Source organism: Triturus cristatus, chromosome 4_2 (genome assembly GCF_964204655.1).
Source record: "Triturus cristatus chromosome 4_2, aTriCri1.1, whole genome shotgun sequence".
In the NCBI taxonomy this organism is placed as follows: domain Eukaryota; kingdom Metazoa; phylum Chordata; class Amphibia; order Caudata; family Salamandridae; genus Triturus; species Triturus cristatus.
In genome coordinates, this window is record NC_140586.1 from 239,401,924 (window position 1) to 239,417,724 (window position 15,801).

The following is a 15,801-nucleotide window of genomic DNA, read 5'->3' on the forward strand; positions in this document are numbered from 1 at the left end:
AGTGAAGTATCTCAAGGGTCATTTCATTAGATTCTAAAAAGTGAACTGATTTGGTGGCTAATGATTTTTGCACTGCTTCCATTCCATCTTCGTGACGAATCGAGGTGTAGAGGCTGACCACATCAATTGTGGCCAGTAGACATTCCTCATTCCATGGGATGTTGTTCAATTTCAAGAGGATATCTTTTGTGTCCTGAATATAGGATGGTAAGTCCTTCATTAATGGTCGTAACTGGTAGTCAATGTATTCACCCAGTTTTGAGCATATGGAATTGATACCGGCAATTATTGGTCTACCTGGTGGATTGGTTTTGCTTTTATGAATTTTGGGTAGAAGATAAAGTGTTGGCATGGTTGTATGCTCTACATAGAGTTCCTCTCGTTCCACACGGTTTAATAGATTTTTCGTATGCCATGTGTCTAATTTCTTTTTTAGGTCTTCTTGACATTTGACTGTGGGATTGGATGATAATTCTCTGTAGCAGGTTGTGTTTTTCAATTGTCTCTGGGCTTCTGCTATGTAGTCATCTGTATGCAGTAGGACTACATTGCCCCCCTTGTCTGCTTCCTTGATCTCCACCTCGGGGAGGTTCTTTAGTTCTTTGAGGGCCTTGATTTCGTCTCTTGGTAGATTGTGTGGAAGGAAGTTTTTCCTTTTCTGGTATTTCCGATGTTCAGTAGTTAAGTCTTTGGAGACCGCTGTGTAGAATAAGTCAATGGTGTTACCCGGTGGTAGTTGGGGACAAAAGATAGATTTCGGAGTCATCCTACTAGTGTTAGGGTAAGATGTATCTATGCCTAATTCTTGTGCTAGTGTCTGAGAAGTTGTTTGGTCTCCCGGGTCATCTGCTAGAGTAGTCAGTAGATGTATGTTTTCCAGGTCTTGGATTGACAGGGAACTGACAATTGGTGTTTTCTTATCCTTGTGGTTTGGTGGTCTGTTATGAAAAAATTACATCAACTTAAGTTTTCGTGTGAATTTGTACACATCTATCATTGTTTTAGTCAGGTCCCAGAATGCCGATGGGCAAAAGGATAAACCCCTATTGAGGATCTCTACCTGTGCAGGTGTGTTCTGATGGTCCGAGATATTAACCATTAGGTTGATCGCTCCTTCGGTTCTGTTTCTTGTTTCTTCCTTGCTCTGGTTGTTACTCCTGCTACTGGTCTTGGCGTTGTAATATTTTGGGTGTTTTCCGACGGGGTTCTGGTATCCTGGTTGGTTTGATTTCGAAAACCTGGTCGGTGCCGCCTGACTTCCTCTAAAAAATGTACTCCTACTTTAGTTGTCGTGGATGTAGTTTCGGCTCCTGGTGATTCTACTTCAGAGCTTGTGATTGTGTTGTATGTTTGTCTGATCATAGATGTTGATGTACCCTTTGGCATGTTGTCATAGCGTTTAGCGTAAGTGTAGACTCGTCCGAGTTGGTAGTCAATCTGGTCTCTCCTAAATTTCCTGTTTTTCCTTTGGATTAGGTCTTTATATTCGTCGATTATTCTGTTGAGTATCTCATAATTTTTGGTTGTAATCTCACCCCAGCTTGATTCTTCTATTTTCTTTGTGAAGTCATCTACTTCTTTTTTATGGTTTATGTGTTCTTCTTCTGCTATATCTATTAGTTGGCGTATCATATTATTGGAGGCCTCCCTCAGATTCTCTTCCCATCTTACAATCTGTTCTGGTTTGGTTGTCTCGACCGGAGGAAAGATAAGGATCCGAAGTCCTCTAGGTATTCTTTCCGCTTCAAGGTACTTTTTAAGACTGGCAGCTTCCCACCATTTGGTAGTTTCTTTCTTTAGCGATTCTTACCAACGTTGATCAATCGAGAGGGCACAACCCTCCATCTTTCTTCACAATATTTATATTACCATATTTGTCAAAGAATGATAAGATCAAACCTAAACTTCATCCCAACAACTTTGCAATTGTCAATTCTCGCCTCCGTGTCCTTAACAGAATTGAAAATTCTTGATGCATAAGCTAGAAAATGTTTTATTCTATTTCAGGATATGGACAGTCAGATTATGCCTGTTTAAAGCTTATCAACCACAACTGACAAAACATCCAAAATGGGTTTATGATTAAAGGTTTTAAAGGTTGATTCTGCAGCCCAATCTGTGGCTGACATAAATCTGGACCCAAGTAAGTATGACTTGGAAGCCATTGCTCCTCTATCTGTCTCAACTCTTGCATACATGCCTCATACTGTTTCAGACAATGCACAACACACCTTATAAATGTCTGGAAATGCAGGATACTAAACACAACGAGAATGATATTTCATACATGCTGAAACAGTAAAAGATACTCCATTCGGAGAAAATACTCTACTGTTGAGTCCAGTGCCTTCACATCAGATACCAGCATGCAGGATACCAAACACGACAACTTAGTCAGTTTGGTCGATAACTGCTTTGTAGATAAATCACAATTATCAGTCCACTTCTCCAAAAATGTCAACACCGGTGGAATGTCCCAAAGAGAACTGACTGCCTTGCATTAATTTACAGATAAGTGGGTGTTCTTCCACCAGTCTACCCTCGCACAGCAGGTGTCCCGCTGAAATGGCAGAACGAAAGTTGCTAGCTGACCGGTATGTTAATCCAGAATCAGCCATATGGGATAAAAAATGTATCCCCACCGACAATCCTGCCTCCACAAGATCAGAAACCTGTTCAATCTTTACACCAACCCACTCATCTTTGCCAAGCTGAAGCATATCGTTTCTGGGTAGAAATAAAACAAGCTTTTCAGATATGCGGGTTGGCTTGCTATGAAATTCCTGACCGACTTCAACCTTGCCGGAAACCCTCATGAGTTCAAACTGACCTGACAGGATCAGCGGATGTGGACGCGCTGATACATCTAACAAGAAGTTCTCGACCACTGGAAGTTTGACCGGGACGTCTCACAGAAGTTCCAACAAGCTCATGAACCAAGCCTGTGCTCTTCTTATCGGAGTCACAAAAATGATCTCTGCCTGATGTCGTCTCACTTGCGACACCAGTGAAATCATCACAAAAGGCGGAAAGGTAGAGTGGAGAGACGGAGGTTAAGTCTGTAGGAACGGATCCTTGGCTAGAGGGTCAGGCCGCCAGCTGAAAAATAGTGTGAGTTTGTTCAAGTGAGAGGCATAAAGGTCTAACTGAAAAGACCTCCAGGTTTTATTAAGGGTCTTGAAAATGTTGGGGAGATGTTTCCAGTCACTGTTGTATAGCAACTGATGGGAGCACCAGTCAGCTATCGCATTCCATTGACCCTGAATATGTTCTGCAATCACATGAATCTGATGTTGGAGGCAGAAATGGCAGAAATCCTTGGCTATCTCCACCAGAAGGTGCGTCTCTTCCCCCCCAACTTGTTCAATTTCTTAAGGGACAAACTTAGAATGGCAAACTAGCCCGCCAGGAGTTCCAGGAAATGTATATGTTTATTCAACTCTTCTGGAGACCAATGGTCCCCTGTGGGGATTTGACCACACCTCACGCCCCAGCCCCAACGGCTGGTATCTTATTCTATTATTATCTCTAAAGCCTCCTCGAAGATTGCTCAGTCGGCCGTTCCAGGCCTCCATATGGTTCAGCAACCAGGTCAATTTCATCCGGACTTCCCCCGAAAGCAGGACATGCTGACCATTAGACAACCTTTTCGGCAGGTGTTGGATTTTTTTAATCTCTGAAAGGCCCTGTAATGAAGAGGTCCCGGCAAGATCACCCGTATCGAGGAAGCCAAAACTCCCACTACCCTGTCTAGGGATGCAGTCTGGTTGGATAACGCAGACCTCAACTCTTTCTTGATTGTTCTCACCTTTGACGTCAGTAACTGGAGTTGTGCTCCAAACGAGTCCACCTGTAAGCCCAGAAACTCCAGGCATTGACTGGGGTACAGACATAATTTCTGAGAGTTAATCATGAATCCTAGGGCCTGCAACAGTTGGATAGTCCAGGACAGGTGAAGGAGAACTGTCTGCCTGCCATGCGCTAAGAGGACCATATTGTCTAGATAGACAATCAGGCAAAAGCCTTTCGAACTCAGGGTCTCTACCACTGGTCTCATCAACTTGATGATACACCAAAGGGCCGACAACAGCCAGAGGGGCATGACCCTAAACTCAAAGCAGACATCTCACCAGACAAATTGCGGAAACTGTCTGTGAAGGACAAAATAGGAACCGTTAGCTAAGCGTCTTTCAGCTCCAGATGCACCACCAGTCTTGTTCTTGCAGCAAGTTTCTTCGAAGATGGATACTCTCCATCTGGAAATGGCAGTACAAAATCCATGTATTGAAGTCCTGAAGGTTGAGAACCAGTCGTGCTACACCACCTTTCTTCTGTACCAACAATTCTTTGCTGAAGAAACTGTTTAGTTGAGAGGAGGGTTGGCAAATGGTGGCCTTCCTCAAGAGCTCCTGAATCTCTTGTTCAATAAAAGTCTGCTATTGTAGGGAAAAAGACAGTTGCCTGGGGGGAATGTGTTGGTGTGGGGTGCTGTAGAACTCCAACCTGTAGCCCGGCACCACCTCCAAAACCTATGAATTTTGAGAAATCTTCTCCAGTTGTGTAGAAAATAATAAATGTGATTCTCTAAAAACCACCTCCTCTGTAGGAATCACTCTCACCTGTAAGGCAGAGTAATACCCTTGAAGAGGAGGAGGTCTTTAATTTGCCCCTTTGGAAGCGTCCTCTACCAGTCTGATTTCTGGATGGAAAGTAGTTGGTTCCTCTGGCTGACCCATACCATCTAATTCTGCCACAAAGGCCGTATCCCTTCTGAGATCCTTGGGTAGTACCGCAACCAAACTCTTGACCTCTGTAGCGCTGGGTCTTTCAAAAAAGACCCCAATTAAATATATTTTTCAGAGAGAGCTGGGCCTTATCAAGGGTGCTAAATGTAGAAGCAAATTTGCTGATGTCCTTGACAAAGGGTTCTCCAAAAAAGAGGCCTTTAGCAACTGGACCAGCTTCGATGCTCGATAGGTTGTTAAGCTTGGAGTCGATCCAAAGAAGGATGGATCTCCTCTGTTCCATTGAAATTGCACAATTGGTGTCCCTAGAAGGCAGATCACTCATTGCACCCATCTCGCCAAGATGTCTGCATCCACAGGTTCCACTGTATCCTTGGCTCGATACGAAAGTTCCAAGATTTTGATTAAGGGATCCACCAGATCTAACACGTTTTCTTGGCAACTAGGCCAAGTTCTATGAAGCCCTTTCTTGGGGTCCTTCCAGTCATTTTTTCAAGAATGTCACCATGCTAGGGTCCAATTCTGGGATGTTGGGGACTTTGCCCAGTAGGGAGGGGCAGGGACACTCCTCCCTGAGGGGGGAGCAGATATTTTTTTTAAATCCCTTTCGCATCATGGTTTGGATGTAATTGGCCACCTTGGGCAGAGGGACCCATTCTGTTGTCCTAGGGTAAAATATATCATCCGGATCAAAATCCAAGACCTTGGGACCCATCTCCTTTGGTTGCAAACCCCGATGTGTGCTTCCACTTACTGGAACCAGGGGCCACATCTCAATTAGATGAACTGGAAATGGAGGAATAGTCAGAGTCCGGGTCCTTGTCACCTCCCTGACCTCCTGATGTCTTAATAGACGATGGGAAGTATAGCCTGTAAACATGCTCCCTGCTATAGACCTCTGTCAATTTTTCTAATGCTTCAGAATGAGACCATTTTTGTTGGTTATTCTAGTCTTTTGAGTAACTAGGTCCTCCATCATTTTGAGGCTGACTCACATGTGAGTCTCAGCCCGCGCGGCCTGTTGCACATATCATTGGAGTTGCTTGGTGAAAGGCTGAAGGACCCTTTCACTGAATAAGCAGCTTCTCCTAGAAATCCATCATGGTCTTCCATGTCAGGTTGGAAGTAAGCCATGGGTGGCCTCTTATGTGAGTTGCGGGGCTAGACTCTGCCAGGTATCCGCCATTGAAGTGTGCAGGGAGCGCCTGGCAGAGCCTATGTAATTATTACAAACCTGCGTCTAATCAACGAGGGCTTGAAAAGGGAACACACCCTCTGTGTCACAGAAGAAGAGCGCAGAACTTATGCGCTGGAAAGATTTGCCCCTAAGGTGACAGAACTCAGCAATCCGACCCAATCAGGCAGCTGCAGGTGACTGGCATCTCATGCATTAGAAAGACACACTGTTGGCTTGTGCAAGCCGCATTAACATGAAAATAGTCCATACCCTACTCCCACACCACGGAATAATGGAGCCGGATGGCTGACCGCGCTCATGCGAAACACTTACAAAGAAACTGGTACAGATCTTCAATACAAGTGAATAAAGAAATCCAATACACGCTTGAATAAGAATATAGCTAATACAGATAGAAAGGAAAGGCTTTTATCTTTGGCTGCACAGCACAAAGAAAGTGGATTCAAAATGGTTGCCGGGCTATTTATGTTGGTCACCAGTATCTGATTGGTTCATGTGACCTTTGGAGAGAAGTTCAAAACTTATGGAAAATGAATACCTGCCAACTCACACGGTGTCCCCGTGTGACATATGATATTGGCTCCCATCACACGGTCTCCCGTGAGGAGCCAATATCACACCGTGGCAGGGAAAACCAGCTGAACACCACTGTAAATAGTGGTTTTCTAGCTCGTTTTCCGAGGCTTTGAACTGCTGATGTCCATTAAGGGGTGTGAAAACACCCCAGGACATCGGCCCAAGCCTCAGCAAGCTTCTTTTTTTTAAGGGATGAGAGGGCTTGGTGCGGGGTGAGGTTCAAAAGTGCCTCGTAGGTACTTGTCAGCACAGAGCCCTGCCCCCTTCAAGTCCCCGTCCTCTCCTCACACAGTGAGATTGTTCTTCAAGTTGGCTTGTATGGTATGTCGTTTTTTATATTAATTAAATTGAAACAGCTGGCGTGCACACAATATTAACTAATGTTTCCTTCTAAACCAAATAATACTGCACATATTCTAACTTGGTGGTTCCACCCTTCCACCTATTCAAAATGAAGTAAAGACTAGAGCAATGTGTTCTAGACAGGAATTGCACTACCTAGAATCCAGGGTCTCTAAAACGACATCTTCCATTCTCACAGTTTTCCAGGATCAAGCGTATCACTTCAGATCCAATACAAATGCAAGCAACCCTTGAAGAAACCAAACAACAGTTTTTGTCACGGGGATACCCTAGAGAAATAGTAGAAGAATCAGCAGCAAGATTAGATAAGGTTTCCAGATTCACACTATTGGACAAAAAAACAAAAACTCCACAGACGAGGGAGGTTTTTGTGTCTAAGTTCTCAACCAACTCGCCTGCCATTAAAAAAATCATATTGAACAGATGGGATCTGTTACAAACAGAACCTGACTTTGGGAATCTTTTCAAAGATCCACCGATCTTTGCTTATAAACGCTCCAATAATCTTAAGGAACTTTTGAAGAAGCGAGATTCTCAAGATACTCAGACACCAAAAGGCATGACAAAGTGTTACAATTGTTCTCACTGCAATAATGCCATAACCGGCACGTACGTCTATAGCTCATCCCTGGTCGGGTAAACAGATTAAGTTACATTTCACAGCCAACTGTAGCACACAAAATGTTATATACGTAATACGATGCCCTTGTGGCCTGTATTATGTTGGGAAGACCGAAAGGTCTCTACGGACTCGAATCACAGAACACAAGAGTAGGATTCGGACCAGAACAGTGAGCTCTCCACTAGCAAGTCATTGGAGTGACGCACATCACACAATAGCTCAACTAAGATTTAGTGTCATAGAAGTTGTACAGTTACACAATGATCGAGACATGTCCAGGTACATTACGCAGAGGGAAACATTCTGGATTCGGCATCTGGATACCATGAGCCCGAGGGGCTTAAATGATAAAATTGAGCTAGCATGCTTTTTATAGCGCCTGTTTTGACAGCCAAAATATCATTTAGAATTTAGCCAGAGGAGATAGCATTGTCGGCAATGCGTAGGCTAAGGACGGTTCTTTTCATTTTATTCTATTTCATTTTCATTTATTTTATTGTATTTTACTTTATTTGACCACACATATTAGGCATACACATGTGACACTTATACTAACTGGCAAGAACACTTGGGGTTTTAGTTAGAGCACATATTTTTCCACACTTTGTTCATCTTAGCAATAGTCTCCCCGACATTGATCAAGACAATATGTCTAACTATTCAAGTGACAGCATGGTTTAAGTATTAACTATCGCTCTTTTGTTTTTGAAACAATTTTGAAACATAGTGATTTAAGAGACAATATCATTTTAGCCTCACACTAATCACAGTCATGTATATGTATTAGAAGTTTGTGTGAATCATGATTTGCTCCACGTATTAATAACCATACTTGAGTGTGTTACACACGGAGTTCCCATTGACTTAGTCAATTGTCTGTTTAATATGTACAATATTTAGAGTTAGCATACAACATTGCAAAAATATCGACTTTGCAGCAAAAATGTATATATACTGTTGACTCACAACCAATGATGCATTTGGTTTCTTTTTTTTTTTTTTTTTTTTTTTTTATAAAACCTTTATTTTCAAAAGTCTGGACACAGCTATTCAGCCGACAACCCGGAGGTTCGGCAGCTTCGGTAAAGAGGAACAGAGACGCGTCCACAGTACATTGAAGGAGGAGTGCAAAGATTCAATTTTTTAAATAAACACAAAACACACAACAACCCCCAGCAAGGCAAGAACACTGAATGCCCATGGTGATAGCCCCCCAGGGGAGGCAGAACCCCAATCATCTACCATTTACAGTACCGTGAAAAGAGGAAGAAGGGGGACAGCAGAGGCCAAAGAAGTCCATTAACCATACTGAGCTGGAAAGAAGGTTAGGAGGAAAGCTGTTCCTCGGGGGGATCCAGATCAGGGGCAAGACAAATTCCCCCCCTGTATTAGTTCCACCGCCCCCAGATGGCGTGCCACTTCCGAGGGCGGCCTCTAGCGCAATATACCGTCTTCTCCCTTAGCATACTCCAGTCCATATTTTCTTTCCACGCGGTCAATGTGGGGGGGCCCACGGATCCCCACAATCGCGCTATATCTCTCTTAGCGACCATGTTACCCCGAGTCACCCATTGGGTCTGCGCCGCATTATGATCAGTGGGCCCCCAGACATTCAGGAGACAACACCGCGCTTCCGGCTGCATAGCAATGCCCGTCACCTCCCCCATCACTGCATGGACTCTCCGCCAGAATTCCGTGATGACACCACATTCCCAAATGATATGCAGGAAAGTACCCACCATACCACATCCCCTCCTGCATAGGCCGTCCTCCGAGAATCCCATGTGAACCAGCCTTGGCCCCGTCACGTACACTCGATGCAGTATTTTAAGCTGCACCAGCCTCAGACGCGACGGGATCGCAACCTCCTTAGGAGAGGAAACAGCAGACTGCCAATCCTCGTCATCCAACTCAAGGCCATCCCTAGACCACTGGTCCCTCAACCCCAGAAGCATATCCGCCCGGACGTTGATCAGTTTCTTATAGATGAGCGAGATCGTGCTCTCGGGCATATGACCATCAAGGACCCGGTCCTCCAAAGGAGAGGACTCAGGCACCTTCTCACCCTCTATGAGGACTGATCGGAGGGCGTGACGCACCTGAATATAGCGGAAAAACTCAGATGGCCCCAGCTCATACTCCTTCTGCAACTCTTCAAAGGACCTCACCCTCCCCTTAATCAGGACATCTCCGACCCTGGAGATGCCGATCAAGTCCCATTTGTCAAATCCTTTTGTGTGCCAAAGCCTACCCAATCTCTCAGATTCAAACAGCGGGGTAGCGAGGGTGAGCCTATCCTTCCAGCCCAGCGAGTCAGTTGCCATCTTCCACACACGCACCGCCACACCAGTGGGCCCCGTGAGGGACGAGTCCAGGGACCGCGAATACAACGCCCTGTAATAGTTACCACCACGCAGCAACCACCTGTCCATGGCATACCCAGGGCTGAGGGCCGGGCCATAAAACCCATGATTAATCGCACTCAGCTGGGTGGCCCAATAGTACCGTCGGATGTCTGGAAGCGCAATACCCCCGTCGTACCATGGGAGCGTCAACTTTGCAATAGCTATTCGCGGCCGCCCGTCCCACAGCAACGCTCGTTGGAGGCCTTCGACCTCCCGAAAGTAGTTGGCCGGTACCCAATCCAAAGTATTCTGCAGTGCGTAGAGGAACCGGGGAAGAGACATCATTTTGAACAGGGCCGCACGCCCAACGAGGGAGAGCGGCAGCCTCCGCCAGCCCTCCACGTCCCGCCTCAGGCGCGCTAGGGGGGGGAGCAGGTTCCTCTCATATCGCACGGCAGAATCCATGGAGATAAAGATCCCCAGATACACGAAGCCCTGCTGAGCAACCTGGATCGAACAAGTTCGAGGGATCGGTGGAACCTCGCCACTAAGAACATATAAATACGATTTACTCCAGTTGATAACGAGACCCGAGTTCCTACCGAAAGATGTGAGTACGTCACAGACCACTATAAGTGATTTCTTGGGTGAGGCAAGATACAACAGGATGTCATCAGCATAGAGCGATATACGGTCCTCGTGCTCAGGCGACCATCTAAGTCCCCGTATATCCGGGTGCCAGCGTATCCACGCAGCCAGCGGCTCAAGGGCGAGGGCGAACAACAATGGCGACAGGGGACAACCTTGCCGAGTACCCCTCCCAAGCTGAAACGGAGTCGACGCCCGGCCATTTACCACCACACTCGCAAGAGGGCCCTCATACAGCAACCTCACCCAGCTCACAAAACCGTGGCCAAAGCCGAACTTGGTCAACACGGCCCACAAATATGCCCATTCCACCGTGTCAAAGGCCATCGTGGCATCGAGAGACGCCACAATAGCTGGTTCACGCAGCGTGCCCGCCCTGGCAATTACACCATGAAGGCGCCGAAGATTTAACGCTGTGTTACGGTGCGGGAGGAATCCGGATTGATCCGGATGGACCAAGTCACCGAGTACCCTAATCAACCGGGCCGCCAGGATTTTAGCCAGAATTTTCGGCTCTGCGTTAAGGAGTGAGATAGGCCTATATGAGGCGCACTTATCTCGGGGTTTGCCCTCTTTGTGTATAACCACAATCGTCGCCAGTCGCTGATCCAATGGGAGGGCCCCACTCCCCCACGCCTCCACGAACATGGCGCGCAGGTGAGGGGCAACCCTATCCGGAAATAGCTTGTACAGGTCGACCGGCAAGCCGTTCGGACCCAAGGCCTTGCCCGAGTTCAACGCGCGGATAGCCCCCGCCACCTCATCGACCGTTATGTCACCATCTAGATCGTCCCTATCTATATCAGAGAGACAGGGCAATGCAATATCACGCAGGAGGTCACGCGAGTCCTCGGGCGGCCTGTCCGACACTGAGGCATAAACCATACGGAAATAGTCCGAGAAACACTGCACAATCCTCTCAGGTTCCACAATCACCTCTCCCCCCTCTCCCGTCAACTCCGGCACTACTCTATTGACCCGTTCTTTTTTGTCCAGCCAAGCCAGGAGTTTCCCGGCCTTGTCACCAACATCATACAGACGGCCCTGCTGTTCCCTACCGAGGGTCTTAGCGGCATTCGTCACCAGGTCCTTATACTCGGATTGCTTCAAGCACAGCTCATGCAGTGAGGCCTCTGTAACCTCCTCCTCCAGCGCTCCCTCCAAAGCCGCGATCTCCTCCTCAACCTGCAAAACCTCGCCATCTCTCCGCCGCTTGGCAGCCACTACAAGGGAGAGGGCTTCCCCTCGCAGCACGGTCTTAAATGCTTCCCACAGCGACACTGCCGAGTCCACGGATCCCTGATTGTCCTTGAAAAAATTATCTACTGTCTTTACCAGCGCGCTGCGCATCTTGGGGTCTCGGAAATACCAAGGGTTGATAGGGGCCACCCTTCCCCCTCCCTCTCGACCCAGATCCAGCCTGACCCACACCGGCGAATGGTCAGATATACCACGCGCCATGTGCCTGGCCTCAGACACCAATGAGGCATGCGCAGCCAGAGTGAGTAGGTAGTCAATCCTAGAAAGGCTACCATGCACCCCGGAGTGGAAAGTGTATTGGCTCTGTGTGGGGTGCCGGAGCCTCCAGCAGTCTATCAGGCCAAGCGTATCTAGAAAGTCTGGAAGCCACTTCTGAGCCCCCCCCGTGTCTCTGGGCGGGTATCTATCCAGCAGGCCGGAGCCAACAGCGTTGAAATCACCTCCCACTACAAGCATACCCCCCGGGAGATCCAGCAGGGCCCTACCCAGATCTGTGAACGTGGAGGCCTGCAGGGCCGGCGGGACATAAACCGAAACTAAAACCAAAGTTCTTCCTTCCCACCGCCCCGCCACCAACCTCCCCCTATCATCAACAATGGTGGAGTCCACCTCAAATGGTAGCGAGGCTCTGACTAGGATGCCCACACCCCTGGACCCAGAGGAGAATCCCGAATGAGCTATGAATTTATAACCCTTCCTATTCAGGGCATAGCACGTATTACCTATGAGATGCGTCTCCTGCAGCAGGGCGACATCCGGCAATGACCGTTTCAAGAATTGCAAAACAATCCCACGCTTAATGCGATCCCCCAAACCATTCACATTCCAGCTTATAACACTTAAACCCCTACCCCCCATCCCCAAACGTAAAGAGGCCCACCCCACACCCGAAGAGCCCCCATGGAACAGTCCTGGAAATAATCACTATGCCTTGCTGAAACAAACCCCCCAACAACAACCCCAAAATCCCGGAAACCCCCCCCACCCTGCACCCCTGCTGCAGCTTACAAAGCCCCCCCAACTTGCAGTGTGCCTGTCGCCCTACCAAACCCAAAATCTACAAAAAGTACCCTAAGGGAGGAAAGAGCTCCCCTCGTCCTCCCACAACCTCCGTATTTACTGCAAGTCATTATCTAAAGTCAGTCCGAGTCAGTCTGGTTCCGAATACATCAACCTTGTTCATCCCGGCCACTGTCCCCGTCTACGGCAGTGTCCTCTTCCGTGCGTCGTCGAGGCAGAGCGTCCAGCCATTCATCCGCCATGGCAGGCGACTCAAAGAAGAATGTTCGGTCTTCAAACACCACACGTAGTCTGGCAGGGAAGAGCATGGCGTATTTCAGATCCCTCTCCCGAAGCCTCCTCTTCACCCCCAGGAAGCCCTGCCGCTGCCTCTGTACCTGCTGGGTGAAGTCAGGATAGAAATTCACCGACGCGTTCTGGAAGGGGACCGGGCCCGTTACCCTCGAGGCCTGCAGGATAGCGTCCCGGTCTCGAAAATGAAAGAGCCGGGCGACGATCGGCCTCGGTGTGGCTCCCACCTTGGGCCGCCCACCAGGCACTCTATGGGCCCGCTCAACTGCGAAGAACTTCCCTAGGCCCTTAGGCTGCAGATGATTGAGCACCAAGTCCTCCACGAGCAGGTCCACTGAAATCTCGTCCGAGGACTCCGGGACCCCGATAACGCGCACATTGTTGCGCCTGGCCCGGCTCTCGAAGTCCTCCAGCCGACGGGCTGCGAGATCATGCTCGGTCCGCAACTTCCGTCCTCGGTCTGCAGGTCCGAGACATCATCGGCGAGGCCCGTGGTCTTGATGTCCAGGGATTTGACCCGTTCATTTGTTTTGCCCAAATCCGCGCGGATCAGATTAACATCCACCAAGATGGTATCCACTTTGTGCGCCAGGGCATCAAACTGTCTCCCAATCGAAGTCTGCAGCCCGTCAAGTGCACCCATGACATCCTGCAGTGAGAGCTCCGGGGCCAAGGGTGAGGCAGTCTTCTGTGTATCCGGGGACTGGCTCGGTGCTCCCGGTGACCCCTTCTGCTGGGCATAGCGGTCCATGTTATTGGCTTGAGTGTAGGCTCCCCGCCTGGTGGCCTTGGGCTTCGGCCGATCCACCTCTGCTTTGCCCGACATGGTGGGCTCGAGCAAGTCGGGTCAAACAGGACTGCCCTCTCTCAGCGAGAGAGAGCAGGAGTGCTCCGTCTTACGATGGGTCGCCAGTGTGGCATGCAGAGCGTCCAAATGATAATAAAGCAGACGCGAGCACTCCCTGGGCTGGGCAGACAAAGGGCGAGAAAGTGAAAGTGAAAGGATAGGGACCTCCGTCCGGCAGTTCACACCTCGCCTGGCCGCTGTTGTTCAATTAGAGGTCGGGCATCCTGCCAACTCGAGCCCCTGGCATCCCTCGGAGATGGGCCTCAATCTTCCGCCATGCATAACTCCGGTTCCCGGTGGGCGATTCGACCTCGGGTGGCATCGATCGCCTCCCTGACAAGTCATCTACACGATGCCATGCATACAAACAGGATTATATACAGGATAGACGACGGAGGGCACGAGGGTCTCGGGAGCTCAAAGCTCACGCGGCCATCTTGGTCAAGCGCTAGGCTCCTCCCCCTTGCATTTGGTTTCTTGACTCATTTAATGGCATTCTTGAACTCGAAAGTGATGACATTAGTCAAATGCACACGAATCAATGTATATTTTGCGCCTGTGAGATAATGTTTGGAGACATATTTCTGTTGTTAACACATCATTCGCATTTATGTATAAACACAGTCGATATCTTTTTCTGCATTATTTTGGAATTCAGCAGCTATACTCATGCAGATAATGACATAGGGTCATTGTATATTGCATATTTTTTCCAGTACCATAATGTGTTTCCAGTACTGCATAGGTATCACTTCTCCTTATTATTTCTCTTTATTATCTCTCTCCATATTCATCTGGTCCTAATATTAACGTTAGTCTTATACTAATACTATTAATAATCACAGAAGACACTCCTGTTTACTTATGGCACATTACACCCTTCTATCATGGCCGCCCCTCACGTTAGAACCAGTTGAAGTCCTTCATTTGTGTTCATGACATCATAGGATGTCTGCATACGCTAGTTCCGGTTGTTCTCTATTTTTACCAGCATTGCGCATGGGGCGCACACCATTGGCTATTCGGATTACCGCGCGCAGCTTCATTTAGTAATCAACAGGTAACTTTTTGCATATCAGGCAGTTAATAGCATCGACATCCGTCATTTATTTCGGTATATTGATTGCGCGCTTTTTCTTAGAAACGCCAACACAAACACCTGACGTTCTCCTACCTTTCTGAGGCTACAATCACCGCATCCCTCTCTACATCACGGTCTTTACATTCACGAAGGCATTGTAAACAGCGTATGCGATAATCAAGCAAGCCAGAGATTCTCGGCGTCTAACACGCCTGGTGAGTTTTTCACTATGATGGACTAGTTTTTCATTGTCATGCAATAGTTTGGGTGCTTGGTGCGGGCATTATCAGACGACTATTAGCAATTCATTCTGACGCTCGTTTTACAGGTTTTTTTGACTAGCCGCGACAGACGCACATTTGAGATTGGAATTCTTTGCAGTATGAGGATTTAACCTTGAGGTAGAGTAGTTAGGCTTGTGTACAGCACCCGGTATGAAAGGTGATTTGGGCACTTAACACACGTGGAGGTTGAATTTCTTTAGCGTCCTACGCATGCCGTCAGTTCCTTTTCTCCTCATTTTCACTCTTTGGCTACCAAGACCGCACATTTAATTTATTTCGTCTCATTTCGCAGTATTTCTAACCCTCCTGTGGCATTGAGTCCTTCCATTCTAACTTTGTCCTCTTATTCTAATTCTCCTTTGGGCAAACATCAGTTTTTATTGTATATCAAATATAACTATGGAATTCACTTTGTTTGTAGATATCCCCTGAAGAAGGGTGATGTATTCACCCAAAATGCATTGGGAATGACAATTGAGTTTCGACGTACTGCTTTATTCACCGTTTGAACTTTCTTGTAA

The 15,801-nt window shown here is 47.7% G+C and overlaps 1 protein-coding gene across 1 annotated transcript in view; it reads left to right on the forward strand.

Annotated features, from left to right (window-relative positions):
* The window catches only part of TRIOBP (TRIO and F-actin binding protein), a 422,974-nt gene that overhangs the window by 101,293 nt on the left and 305,880 nt on the right, over positions 1–15,801 (forward strand). The window lies entirely within an intron of this gene.